Consider the following 15,954-nt stretch of genomic DNA (forward strand, 5'->3'; position numbering starts at 1 on the left):
ATGGCAAGTGACCAGTAGGGAAAAGCTGTATTACAGGCAGAAGTACTGAGGAGCAGATAGAAAGAATTAAATATGATATACTAGAAAAAATGTGCTATGCCCATATAAGGGACATCGGCTACTACCCGAGTGCAGGCAGAATAAAAATGAATGACTAATGCCGAAAACACTGATTTACAGGACACAAACTGCACACTAAGCATAACTAAAGAGTACAACTCATTGTACCCCAACTTGTATTTTGCTGAAGGCACAAAGCTGAACATAAATAAATGTTAATACATGTATTTTACTATAAAAATGTTACTACAAAAAAAATCAATGAAGTAGACATACCCAGCATTAAACATTTTACTGACATTTCTGAGTAGTGAAATAAAGTTTCCCTCTCCAAGAAGAGCTTAGACATTAAGTTCAGACTGCCAAATGTACCAGGCAATTATAACTATATCTGCTATGTACTTGTCAGATATATGATTTCCAACACAAAGGAACTAGTAACATATGCACAGTAACCCTACAGAGCTAGCTACAATAACTGGCTGCAGACTGGGGAACAGTGCACAATCTGCCCACACACACACACACACACACACACACATACACACACACACACACACACAAAACAGTGGTCATTGTCATCTACAAATGAAATATAGCAAGTTATAAGTACTAACTGCAACATAAAGAGCCACTTGGCCCAAAGAAACACAGAACACAGCAGCCATATGCAAAATGGTGGTATTCAACAACCGCAACCAAACACAATGACACACAGTAGCAAAAATAAAGTAAATTAAAAGTGATATGCAATAGCAGAAAACAAGCAAATGTAGTAGACAAGAGCAAACTAGTAGTAAAAAAAGCATATGGAAATACTTTAAACTCCAAGCAATTCTGCATACACCATTGAATGCATATTCCCACTACATAGAAAAGAACTACATACAAAGTTCATGCTACCCCCCATCATTCCCCAATCTGAAAACAAAAAAAAAATCATGCAATGTTTATACTGCCCCTCACCCAATATCTCTAAACCTCTTGGTGGAAAAAAAAATCCTTGACAAAACCAGTAATTATGAGGGGGAATAGTGTGCCATTTTACACAAAGGACTACAATTCTGACCTGGTAATGAACTGCTTGCTGTACCCAGGGAAAAACATTTGATTCCTTCCACTTTCATTTACCTACTGTGTCACTCAAAACAAATCACTTACTCTGACAGTGCTCTCCTAGCATGTCTTAGCCTCTTAGTGCAAAAGTTATTGATAAATGTACAGATCAGGCACATATATGAAATACTGGACTTATACACTTAGAAAACTACTAGAATAACAGTTTTGCATTAGCATGCATTTTTCTGAAGGCTATGAAGTATACAACTGAAATATATTCCATTACTTACTGACTTCAGTCCTCAGTGGTTTGCTAGAAAACCACATTTTAACAGAGGAAAAAAGCAGAAAAAAATCTGGATACTTGGCAACATTCTGACAGTTGATGGGTATGACTTCCAGCCTTCCCCAGAAAAAGGGATATGCTTTATTGGAAAGAGACCAAAAATATAATGCAAAAGACCAAAAACATGAGGCAAAACTCTAGACATGTTTTCTAGATTCCCCTCCTTTCCTCACACATAGGCACAGAGAAACACATACTTCAAAAGACCTACTCCAGGATTTAATACCTTCCTTGCAGGAATAGTGCTATTCCTGAATGGAGTGGTCCATGTCCATGTAGCCACAGTGGTGCGCCTTGCATTTTCATGAAGGTACGCTGCTGTTTAACCTACATGGACATGAACCATGAACGAGTGCAGAGGGCATGTTCAAGTAGTGCACGGACATTTAACATACCCCCTGCACTCAGAAAGTGCCGTATGGCACTTTCTAATCATGATCTTGCATAATATTAGAGAATTTCTTCAGTATTATGCCAGTATTTCAGTGTCCATGGACACTGAAATGAAATAAATGATAATTTCCGTGGACACTGAAATACATACGGCATCAGGAAAGCAATGCAGGTGGTGTGTGACAGGTTCTGTGACACACCGCCTGTATTGTAAAAGTGCCGTATGACACCTCGCAACCTGCTAAAGCAGGAAATGTGTACAACGGCACAAATAATGGGGGATAAAGCCCTGAAAAGGGATACATTTTACATATTGCCCTCACAAACTTAGAAAGTTGATAGAAAACAGGGCATGCATTAGCATGAATTTCCGAAGGATAGAAGTCTAAAAGCAAATGTATGCCAATATTCCCTGACGGCAGTCCATGTGGACAAAGGCACAAATAATGGGGGGCCAAAACACTAAAAATAGGACACCACTTAAATATTGCCCTCATACACTTAGAAAAGTGGATGGAAAACAGGATATGTATTTGCATGAATTTCTGAAGGATAGAAGACAGAAAGTCAAATGTATGCCACTATTTCCTGACTGCAGTCCTCAGTGACTTGTCAGAATACCACAATACCCACTATATAACATAATAATATAATAATAATATTATATATTTTTTTCTAGGCTAAGGAATGTTTAAGCGGGTATGCACGTTATGGCCCTCCACTTACCATAGCTTAAACATCCCATAGGAGATACATACTAATATACAGATAAAATTCCCTAGCTGAGATAGTATAGTGGTTAGAGTACCAAGAAAGGCATGTTATTTTTATATGGGAAAGCAGTGTTAAATTATTTTTTTAAACTTAAATTATGTAGTAACTGTCTTTTGTCAACCAGGGTAGTGTATCTGATGTAAAATGTAAGTGTGAGTGCATATAACATGTGAAACCACCTGTGTATACACAAGTGTCCCATACGGTTTAGTTGCACCCCTTGCCAATGTAAGGAAAGCACATAGAGGGATGTCATGTAAAGTAAATCATATACACTTAATAAATGAAGTCAGTATTCGGATATATTTAAAAAACTAAAAGTGAGCAATGGTTAGCATTGCTCAGCTATGCTTAGCAGATGTCACCATTGCTATGACGTGAATGCTAAGCAGCAGGTAGCTCAGCTAAGCAGATTAGCACACTATTAAACAGTGCTCAACAACTTCTCCTTTAAGCAGTGTTAGAACTGGCTTAGCAGGTCTGTGCACTGCTTAGCAGAGCTTAACCTTTTCAAAATGGTCCAAAGACAGAAAAGGGTGGGAATATTGCACTATTTCAATGGTGCAGTTGGGAATATAGACATTATCTGTTATAGTCCTTCTGTGCAGATACAATGGCTGGCATAGGAGAGGGAGTGCACTTTCAGGTGCAATGCTGGAGCATTCAGGAGTCCAGGATCATGGCTGGACTCCTATTAAAAAACATGAGGAGAGACTGCTGCAGGGCCAGTACCAGGGCTCCCAATAGAAAGCGGACGCCTGGGACCATCTCGCATGTGACCTCACCAGTGCTACTGACATCCCCCAGACTGGTGAGCAGGTACAGCACCACTATGCTGACCTAGAGCATAGGAAGGGGGCACTCTTGAACCAGTGGATACAAGATGGACAGGACTGAAATGCTCCAGTAGTGTGTAAGTATCACTATCAAGTAGTTTGAAACAAATACTAGCCTGAGAATGTGAGACAGATGTGCATAATGTGTGTTTACTCCCCTACAGCTGCAGCAGAGAGGATTGTGAACATTGAAGCCCACGGTGACAGAACGCTGAGGCTGTGCTGACAGGCTGGTGAGTGCAAATCTATTTTGCAGTATATTGTTCAAATAGCTAAGAAGGAGTACATTGCTTAGTGCTAGTAGGCATACTGTTACTGTGTGAACTAAGTAAATAAAAAAGTTTGACTGTCTATTATTGAAATTCAATAAAGACCCTTACAAAAAACTGCTGTGTTAATTCTGGTATGTTGTTGTATACATATAAAGAATGTATACAGGTTCTTCACAGCAAATATGGCTGTGACAGCATACATTATCTGAGATTCATCTGTGAACAAGCTATTAAGAGAAACTGTAGATGGTGAATCTGTAAAACGAGATATAAATTAAATGTGAAATATATACTGCACTACGCTCTGAACCCTAAATAGTAGTATGTAACGTATCAAACTGTGTTCCATACAGCACTGCCTTATGTTAACCTTTGTTTACCAGACTGTAGTAATCCAAATGAGTAATGCACAGTACATTAACTATCTGTCATGCATGCATCACAGGATTACAGGTTCAGACTGTCTAACCAAGAGACTATTAAACAGAAACCAGTGAAAGAGCAGTTCCAAAGTAGCCCATTGTGATGTGATATAGCTTAGTTGTAAGTTTTGCACACCCAGACATGGTTCAAATCCAGGGAGTGGTACTAAGATGTGTGCAACTCTACACAAGGAATTAGGAATAAATGTAAAAACAGTCAGGTAGTGTTAACATATATTTTCCCCATAGGTAAGTAAATGTTGCCAGTAGCTGTTTGAAGGGTATACTAATAAACTGTGTACAAATGTTCAATTGCCCCACCACATGCCTGCAAATGACTAGCTACCCATAGTTCCTCCACCTGCACTTCCTCTACAGCACCCATCCTTACTCTGCGTCCTGGTCGGTTCTGAACATGCCACTATACGCTGCCCACTCTCCACTTCATGAGACCCATGTCATACAATTGTCTCAACCCATACTAAAAGAAAATAAAGATTCTCATTTATGCAAATCATATAGGCCAATTTCTCTGATTAATAATGACTATAAAATATTAATGTCTATTTTAGTTAAAGGATATAAGAAATCATTAACTCATCTCATCACTGATGATCATACAAGATTTATTTATAATAGACATATCCAAGACAATATTCAAAGAATTCTAACTACCATAGATATCTTAAATAGAGACAATCAAGAAGCCCTTATATACATATATAATAACAATTTAGCCTATGTAAAATTAGGGCCATTTATGTTGGAATCTATAGAAATTACTAAAGGTACCAAACAAGGATGTCCAAAGTCTCCGATTTTATTTGCTTTCACAATATAACCCCTTTCTTTGGCAATCCATTATGATCCCAAAATTATAGGCTTAAGTATAAATAATTATTTTAACTCTAAGCTAATGCTATTTGCAGCCGATATCCTACTTACTTAAATAAATGCAGAAGAATCCCTACAAGAATTAGATTTTTTAATTAAAAAAATCTCTATTTCTGGTCTAAAAATCAGCAGCTCTAAATCTAACCACATGCTTTTAAATAAAAAAAAATTTGAATGCCAGTACTAAATTGATGACTAATGAAATAGTTGGGAAACAGGTTTCTTCTTTGAAGTACTTAGGGATTGACCTATGTGAAAATATTGACCTAACTTTAAACATAAACTATAAAAACATTATGAACATATTAAAAACTCTCACACAGAAATGGAATAAATTACATTTAAAATTTGAAGATAGGTTGCAATTAATTAAAATGATTTTGCTACCAAAAATAAATTACATTGTTCTCTCTCTATTCCTATATCACCCAGTAAAAGTGTTTTAAAAGAAATGAATAAAATCCTCCTAAAATTTTTGCGGGATCCTAAAAAGCTTAGAATAGCTTTATCAAACCATATTAGACCATGGGAACCAGCAGGAATAAATTTTCCAGATCTAGAATCTTATATTAAAGCCTCTAACCTCAAAACAATACTAAATTGGATTGATCCAAAATATTCTTCAGCTTGGAAATCACTACATACAACTATTATCCTAAATGAAAATAAATTAATAAAAAAATTATAATTAAGCAAACTAAGTAACACACTTTGGTATGTACTCTGTGTTAATGTACATTATAATACTACTAAACTCACTAATCTAAATTATGTAAACCATATTTATAATACTTTTAGAAGTTTTAACAACAATATTGATATTAAACTATGGATCCAGCTTCTATTTCCTTTTTAAACTACAAAAAACATTTTTGATAATATTAGTGTAGATACTCTCAGTAATTGGGAACTGAAAAATCTTACATGCTGGTATCATTGCACAAAGAACCTTGTTATTCTGGATGCACAACATTTGATTAAAATGTTTGATTTACCATTATCAGACTGGCTAGCTCTCAACAGTCTACTTCCATTCACTCAAGATCTATGCAGAACAATACAGATCTCTTCCTTTAACTCATCACCCAAATTTATAACTCTTATGCATAAAATACTAGATGGCAAATTTAATTGGAAAAATCTAATCTCAAAACTTTATAAAATTGTTATTAATTATAAAACTATTCCTGATCAGAAATTTTGGGACTTTGTCACTAGAGATTGTACATTGTCCCTAACACCTGCAAATAAAACTATTTTTTACACTCTCTTAAATTAACTTCTAATCTAAAAGTATGGAAGATTTTCTGGAAATTTCTGCATAGAGCTTTTTATACTCCTAGTAAAATTGCTAAATTTAATTCCACTGAGCAGGTAATATGCTGGAGATGTTCTTTAAAATGCAAGGCTGATTTGTCTCATATATTTTATGCTTGTTCTCACATTAAGAATTTTTGGAATGATATTGAACATTTTCTTCAAGCTATCTTTGCAGATTCTTTCATACTATCAAAACCTTTAATTTTTTGAGTGTAAATGAATCCATTACAATGAATAACAATAATAAATATCTTCTTTGGACAATCTTGGCAGTAGCCAAAAAAATGTATTACAAGAAGATGGAAATCATCCTCCATTCCAACCATACAGGACTTCATGATCCTATTGGATGAAGTAGCATCAATGGAAATAAAAATTAAAGAATCAAGAATATATCCCAGAAAATGGACTAATAACCCTTGGGTGAAAGTTCTATCTCTTATTGAATCATTGAATCCAGACATGTCTCCATCTAATTAATCATACTGGAAGCACGAATTAATGAATATTGTATAACCTTCTTTATATGTTTATATTGTCTGTTGTTCCTTTCTTTTTTTTTTTTTTTTTTATTTGAGGCCTTTGTAAATTTTGTACAAAGTTTTATCATAATTTGTTATTTAAATGGAAAAAAATATCTCTATTATTATTGGAAAATTAAATAAAAAAAATGTTGAGTAAAAATAATTCAAAATAAAATAAAATAAATTGCCAAAAAAATCGATGGGTCATAGATAAATGTAAAATGAGGGCAGACACATAGAGTACTGAGCAGTACTGTTGTGGAAAATAGAAAAATGGACAGCTGTTAATGGACTTTTTGTCTCTCCCCCTACCTCTCATCTGCATCAATAATTATTAATCATATACTACAGGTATGTTGTACTCCAACCCTAATGGTGGGACTTGTGTTATATGACTGTTAATATGTTTGATGCTTGCATGTTAATGTACCTTGTTCAAATACCATTGTTGGTAGCCGATTGTCGTCATTGTTACTGGCATGCTGTTACAATACATACTGTTGTTCCATTTATGCATGTGTTCTGTTTGCTGTGCAACTGTTTCAAATCTGTTTTATGGAGTTAATTAGAATACACATGCATTCTGTTATAACTAATCTTGAGATGTGTTGTTCATGACTAACCCACATATTTTGTAAAACCTCAACACCATAGCGCATTTGGGAAGGCAGATCCCAGTGGATCCACCTGTCCAGTCTCATTTGGCCATGACACGAGGAGCCAGCACATCTGAGACTCAACCTGGATCTCACTCTTCCGCTGGTCCTGCACTGCATTTGGGTGGAACCACCTCAGGGGACGGGGCCCATCCCCCTTTGGAGGGGGCACGGACAGGATCCTGTCACCTGCAGGCAGGTCTGGGGTTTGGTGCACAGCACCCTTCAATCTGAGTTCAGAGAGCAGCTGCATCAGATTGAGGGCCACCTGGTGCACATTGAGGGGTAGGCTGCCCCTCCTGTCCAGCCCCAAGCACAGTCACCTTTGGGGCCACAAAGGTGCAGTGGTGACTGCCCTTGGGTGGGGATCTCAGTCCCACTGTAACCATATGGGAGCCCATGGGCTTCAGATTCCCAACCATCCTCACTGTCAAATGTGTTTACCCCCTCATGTGTCATATACCACCCCTGTTTGCTGTCTTGTCTGTCTCCCTACCCAACCTACCTCCCCAGATGTACCTACAGTCCTTTCCCATCATCCCACTCTCACCTTAAAAAAAAAAGAAAAGGGCATCTGTCCCACAAAAAAATATATATCGCCCCATACATAGCTGCTATTTCGCACACGTGTCCGCTGGACACATGTAATCTGGTCCAGTTGGCTTGACAACACATTCTGTTGTCCTCACCTTTACCTCTAAATTCTGTACAAATGTACAGCTGTTGCTGTATAAGAAATAGACAGCTATGGACCTTCCCTACACCCGTCCCACACATCCCTAGATAGCTTTCATATTGTTTTTCCCCTCTGCATGCCCCTTTTTCACCACTTTCCTATCACCCCTTTTTCATTTCTTTTAAAGAAATTAGTGCACGTGTAAGCAGGAGCAGGTGAGTTTGCGTGATGCTAAGTGAAACCAACACGGATTAAGCATCTGTATGGTTATCCATGTGTTGGCATTGCTAAGCATTGCACAAATCCATGCAAACCCCCTTAAAACCTCTTAAAACTGCTTTAATCACTCTGTCTCCATTAGCCAATGTTTTGCCTAGCAAGAAAATAATCAGCCCTACCAAGTCTCAAACCCAGGGCCCTGTTCACCATACTCAGAGCAATGTACTACTAAACCATTTGAGATGCAGAGTTTTGGGTGGCTATTACAAACATATCATGCAGTAGCGTCATTCAACACTAGGGAAAAGATTCTGTAGAATTAGTCAGGTTTTATATAATACCCAAAAGTCTGCTGCCATTTTGTTAAGAAAAAGAGACTTTCATAATCTCAGCCAAAAAACATTAAGGATTTGGGTCTATCAACAATCTTAGCTGAACTATAAAGGTATCTGAGTGTTATGTTAGAGAACATGCTGTCCTTTGGTAGGCATGAAGATCAGGCTGACAAAGTTCAAAAAAATCTAAAAGTATCCTGTGAAATCACCTGCCTTACAATTACTGAATTTCATCTATCAGTAGCTTACCTCTCAACTGCACAGATTTTCATAGAATGTCCAGATTTATGCCTTATATTGTTGGTCTGTCCCTCATAAAATTTGTGATTTTCTGGATTTTTTGTGGCAAATCAGTGAGGATTGAATTCATTAAATAATGGCAGTCATTTGAGTTTCAGACTTCATATTCTTCAGAAAATGCATGGTAACACAAGATCCTTTATTCTAGCAATGTTCCAAGTTTATAAAAGCAATATTTAAAATCTGCCCATATGTTGGGGGCTTTGTACCACCATTATTTTTGGCTTTGTCCAGATTTTTTCATGCTACGTTGTTGAGAGCTATGATCAGTAGACAGAAATGTATTGGTTCTACATCTCCAGCATGGCCTGCTACTAATGTCTAACATCTCAACAAAATAGTGCTACCCTTCCAACAACCAGGAACAAAAATATCCAGTTCATTCATCACATAACATAGAATACCACTGTGTTACCATCCATCCATCCATCCATCCATCCATCCATCCATCCATCCATCCATCCATCCGTCCATCCATCCAATACTGTGTAGTTGGATCTGAATCCTCTATGGCCCCCATGAAGAGCAAAAGCCATCCACAGAGTTTATTTCACAAGTAGGGAAAGAAAGTAGATTTTCAGACTTTTTTTTCTTTATTACGCACACTTGCATGTACACACACACACACACACACACACACACACACACACACACACACACACACACACACACACACACACACACACACATGCACACACACACATGCACACACACACACGCACACACCTAGAGAGATTTTAGAGACACTATTCCACATACAAAATATCTTTGGGACATGGAATGAAAATGGATAAGACTAATGTAAACACAGCTTAGACATGAAGAGTCTAGAATCACTCCAGTGAAGAACCAAGCTCTTGAACTGCTTAAAATTGCATTTTTGATGAAGAGTTTCAACTGTCAATGTGGCAGAAATAGATCACAGCTCTCTGTGAAGTCAATCTAAGCTTATCTGGTTTAATGGATCCATTTGCTCAGGAAGGTGACTGCTGTCATGCTGTGGTCAAGTGGAAGGGGATTAGAACTGGCAGAGTAGGTCTAATGTATAAACTTAAAACTTTGTCCATAAAGAGGCAATGCTACTCACTGCAGACCTAGGCCGCCTAGTGTGATAATGTTTATGAAACCATACTGGGATCAGTTGATGAAAGGGATAATTTTTTACAAAGTACTCTAACCTACAGCCTATTCAGTGAATGTTACTGTACACATTTAAAAAACATAGTACAAAGTAAAAGCTTCCAGTACAACCTAAGAAATGCAGATACCCTACAACAACAGACCCCTATATATATCATTGCAACATCAGAAAGACACATCCATGGGGTTGGAAGGGTGGCCTAATGGTTAATGTGTTTGCCTTACAAACACAAGGTGCAGAGTTTGAGTATCACAAGGGATAACTGGCTAGGCTTACAATGGTTCGCAAGGGCAGTTAGCTTAGAGCTAAACTATGAACCCATAAAACTGCTCATTTAGTGTGGAATATTCTACCAAGCAAAATATAAAAAGCTACCAAACTAACTCATGATATCAAAGCTCCTGAAAGCACACCTCATTAGTAACTGTAAGTCTAATTATTATAGGGAACTAGGTTCGATCTATAGAATTGGTAACCAAGCTATCTTACTAAAAATCACACTATACACAGAAAGATGCAGTTGTAATGATACCTGGTCATATATACAACCAGCATGGATATATAAATAAATAACTCTAATGTCAATGTAGATAATGCAGTGATCTGAGAAAAAAGATGCAGGCAAGCATTGATTTTAGTAGCATATAAAACTTGTCAGATCATCTGCAAGTGTGCCAGTATAACCAGCCAAGAAAAAGAATCATCAGCTACAGAAGATTTCTTTCACTTTGAAACAATTTCTTTTTAGTGTTCAGTCCCACATTTGTTTCATTCACATTTTGTATAAAACATTTTAATAAATCTCAAGTATAAATGACACAAGTAGACATGCATTAATATAAAAGAAAACAAAACATAGCACCATTTTCCATGCACTATATATATATATATATATATATATATATATATATATATATATATATATATATATATATATTGCTTCCTTTTTAACAATCATTCATGCCAGCATTATATTAATTGCTTATTTCCTTCCTTCCTTCCTCTAAACTAATCCACCATTTGAACATTATTCTGCATGTATTGTTCCCCAGATTCCATGTACGTCTACTCAATTTGTTCTTCCATCTCTCTAAGGATCCCATCTCCATTTTTTTTATATCCTTTACAATATTCACTACTTCAGTTGTGGTTGGTTTAGATTTTGATATCCATTTTCTATTAATTGTTTTTTTGGTAGCCTCTAGCATTACACTTAGAAATATCTTATAGCTAGGGAATTCAAAACCTGTGTCTTAGCTAAAAAGAGTCATTCCTTTGGTTTGGTCTCCCAATATTTCTGACAATGCACTCTGTTAGAAAATTTTAAAATCATCAATGCATTACCTTTCCAGAACACATGATCCCCACCCCACCTATCATATCTCTGGCATTTCCTATCAACCAATGGAAAAATTCTCTAAAGTTAGCTTGAGGTGCAAACATATTTATACAGATATTTCCAAGCAAAAATCCTAAACCTTACAGAATTTTTTCATGTTTGGGAGCCATGCCAGTCTTTTTGCTTTGTTCCTCGGGAATTGCTATTCCAATCTCTCTTCCCATTATTTTTCTAATCTCTTCTGAGTCTTAAAGTTATTGTGCTATATTGTCTATGTCATACTAATTAGCCTTTTGTTTAAAAGCTGCTTCTGTTCTAGACTCAACTAAAATCTCTTCAATAGCTGGCCTTTCACTTTGCTCTCCTCTACCCCTTATTCTTTGCCTATATTCTGTTATCAGTCCCTGGTATAGAAGGCAGTCTCTAAACCTGTTAGTTTAAAACTCAAGTTTAAATTTTTTTTGTTTGTTTATTTGTTTGTTATCTTGGTGAGTGGTACACAACTCTGGTGATGCTCCCCCATAAAGGTGTCCTGACAAATGACTCAGGTAACTACAGACCTATCCAACTTACAAGCCTCATCAGAAAATCCATGAAATATAATATTTGCATCTTCTTCATTTTATTAGTATTGCATATTTTGAAGAAAACTTTCAACTGTCCATGTGTGGCAGAAATGGATCACAGCTCTCTGTGAAGTCAACCTAAGCTTATCTGGTTTAATGAATCCATTTGCTCAAGAAGGTGACTGCTGTCATGCTGTGGTCAGGTGGAAGGGGATTAGAATTGGCAGAGTAGGTCTAATTTATAAGGATACGTGGGAAAAAAAGATCATATGTGTTAAAGCAAAACATAGTTAATGACTGGCAGGCCTAAGAAAATGCGGATCTCGTGAATTCCCAGTGGGCACATATGGCAGGCATCTATTATAATAAATGAAATGTCCAAGGTACTATGAACAACAAATGAAACTGGTGTTTAGGTGGTATTACACCACAGCAAAAGAACAAAACAAACTGCTAAAACTAGAAGCTCCACTCAACTTTATTAAACCACAAGCTCCAAGCTTTCACAAAAATGTGCTTCTTCAAGCAATTAAAACAGAATTAAAGACAGTCCATTTACAGATAATTCAATTAAACAATCACATGATAAAATTGACCAATAAAATGTTATCTAACACTCCTGTGATTTTAATATAGGGTTAATTGAAGCACTCTCATTAAAAGCAGGATACATATCCACCTAAAAGTTACAGATCCATTTATATATATGAAGATAACAGAAAATGTGGTTTTCTTACTGCATTTGAATTTTTTAATGACATGCTTGATGATGTTTCAGCTGTTGAACAAAAATTGAGCTCCACCAAAATGTAGAAACTTAAATGGGATGCCTATGACTTTAAGAATGGGCAAGTTTTCTATTGGCTGATAAAGATAAATTAGCTATGACCAATGATATCCATTGATCCTGTTATGTCACATCCTGTTTTACCATTCCCAGGTCGTACGCATGTTGACGTCAATAACATATTTACATTAGATTCCTTAAAATGCGCCTTCTTGCAAGAACTGATGCCAATACTCTCAAAAATGCAGAAAAAAACAGGTGAAGGAAGAAGGAGGCAAGCAAGAAGGAAGAGCATTAAGGAACCAGTCACACAGAGCAGATCTTGGCAATAACACAAGTAAATAATGCTGCTAATATATCCAACCATGTCCTTTCTATTCATGAACAAAGTGTGTTAAATAAAAGCTCACCTTTTATACACACAGCGACTGGCTTTTTAATGGAAACTTTAAAATATTTTGCATCTTTGCCTGAAGAAGCTCATTTTGTGTGAAAGCATGGAGCTTGTTGTGATGACCCGCCACTTCCAAACAGTAATCAGGAAGCCTCAATCCTCACCACTGAAAACAGTGGGGGACATTCACTGGGAGAATAACAGATACGCACACAGTATTTCCAGATGCAGCTCTCTGCATCAAGTGCAATTTCCTGTAAGAGCACACAGAGACCACAGTCAGTCTGGGGCCTGTTTCTCCCTCTTCCTTCAGATCCTCAATAAGACTCCCCACTGGCATAGCTATAGAGTTGAGATCTCAGCTGAGTGACCAGGTCAAGACCACCAGCACACTCTCTATCCAACCAGTTGTTCATGTCCCTACCCAAGTATCTGACACACACATACACATTGATGCTTGGTTTGCACACACACACACACACACACACACACACACACACACACACACACACACACACACACACACACACACACACACACACACACACAGCTGGGAAAGACTGATACAAGTTTACTAGCTATGCCCCCTTCTGCCTAGACTATAAGGTAGTTTTCACTGCCACCAATCACTCCAGCCTTAAGGCCCTTAACAAAGGGTGCCCGATTTTACTGTGTAATATTAATATTAACACAAATTGTAGCTTGATCAAGAGCAAGGCTATTAGGACTGGCTCACACAGTGTCATCAAATAAATATGCAAGTACTCTCAAAATGTAAATATCTCTACACAGATCTGCCACAATTAAAGGTTTAAATATATTTAATAATAAGTAATAAAAAGAAAGACAATACTAACTATATATTTACAGTGACATCAGAATTCAAAACCACATAAAATATTTAAAATAACATTGCAATACAGGCTCACACAAATAAAGAAAAACATCTAAACTAAGCTTTGTTATATTCATGACTGCAGCTAAGAGAAATATGCTATTCCCTAGTAACTTACTATAAGAGCAAGGCAGATGTGGTGAATGGTTCTTATTGTTGTCAGGTTCAAGACAGAATGCAGAATCCTCTGTCTCACTAGCAGAGTTCTCAAAATAATATCTGAAATATTACTGCCGAGATAGCTTGCAGAATGATGTAATTTCTCATCATCTGACTTCTAGTTCTTATGCAAACCCCCATTGCTGTCAGCTGGCAGTATTTATCATCTACCTCTAAAATATATAGACTAGGGATTTTGCTCAGATCTTTGGAAGATCCTGGAAGTCAAAAAACAATTGTATTCCTTCATTCTTTCAGACTAGCAGCTAGTTCACTCCAAAGACAATACAGAAAGATTCCTAGTACAGACTTTGTGCCTCCAGCTGCATTGAAACCTGTCAGATAGCCTATAAAGTAATTTAAATTCTAATATTTTTCTAAAGTTTGCTGGACTAAGATTAACCCTCTGGTTTCCTCTGTTAACATATAAATTTAAACAGTATAGTGCATGCACATTTTTGTTCTCTTCCAATAGGGCACATTCTGGATACATTTTAAATACAGCCCTTTGCAAATTCCTTTTCAACATGAACATCTGTCTAGAGCAGTTTGATATACACATGGCATACAGTTCTTGTACATTTCTAACACAAGCATCTTATATAAATTAGTTTGATATTCACAAATGGCATATAATTATTTACAAAATTCCAGTTAGCTTTGCTGGCAGTACCTCCTTTTATCACATTTGTATTTTAAGAAAGTAAAGTGGAGCTGCTAGTTTTAATGCTTTGCTGTGTTCTTTTTTGTTGTTGATGCTGTTATCCTGTACTCCTGCTTGAGCTACATCTTTTTATATACCCCAGCCAAATAGATGAGAAAGAGACTAGCAAGGTCATCCAGTTGTTGGTGATGCGGGAATATGGGAACTCATAACTTGCAGTTATTCCAGAGTTAACCCAAGGTTAACTTCTTTTGAAAGTACCCCAAATACATGGTTAAAGCCAGTCTTTGGACAGTTTTGGTCATGAGTTTAGGAGTTTGAATGAGGGGTATGGTACCTACCCAAATTGCTGGAAATATCCATCCGTTTTAAGAGATGTGTTAGACTCCAGTTAGTGTGAGCAAGGCAATGTGTGTCAAACTTTAGAAAAGAAGAAGTGCCATCTTAATTAAACGCCTAAGGAGCATAATAAGTATTCAGGGGAAAATCTCATTCCCTCAGTGGAGTCCCCCAAAATTACTCAATATTTTAAAGGAATGGCCAAAAGTGGTAATATGCTTGGGACCTGTAGTGCACTTCAACATATCAGCTGTATGTTATTTATTTCCTAGTTTAGAACTAATGTAATGTAGTAAAGATATAATTTGATGGACATTGTAAATATTCTATACAATTGTTAGATACAGCAATGGTTGTTGCAGGGAGTATGAGTTAATTATGTTCTTAATGATTCAGTTTACAAGTTATGCTTCTATCCTATTATTGGTTTATGTTTGATTTTAAGAAAACGAAATAAAATTCATGACAAAAAAAACTAACTATATACAGTAGTGTCTACACAACAGATTACAAGATCTAAAAGAATATTCTAAAATAGAGCTAAAGCATTGCTTGCAAGATATAAATTTCTATTCTAAAAACAA

Source organism: Protopterus annectens, chromosome 4.part0 (genome assembly GCF_019279795.1).
Source record: "Protopterus annectens isolate FY-2018-M chromosome 4.part0, PAN1.0, whole genome shotgun sequence".
Taxonomy (NCBI): domain Eukaryota; kingdom Metazoa; phylum Chordata; order Ceratodontiformes; family Protopteridae; genus Protopterus; species Protopterus annectens.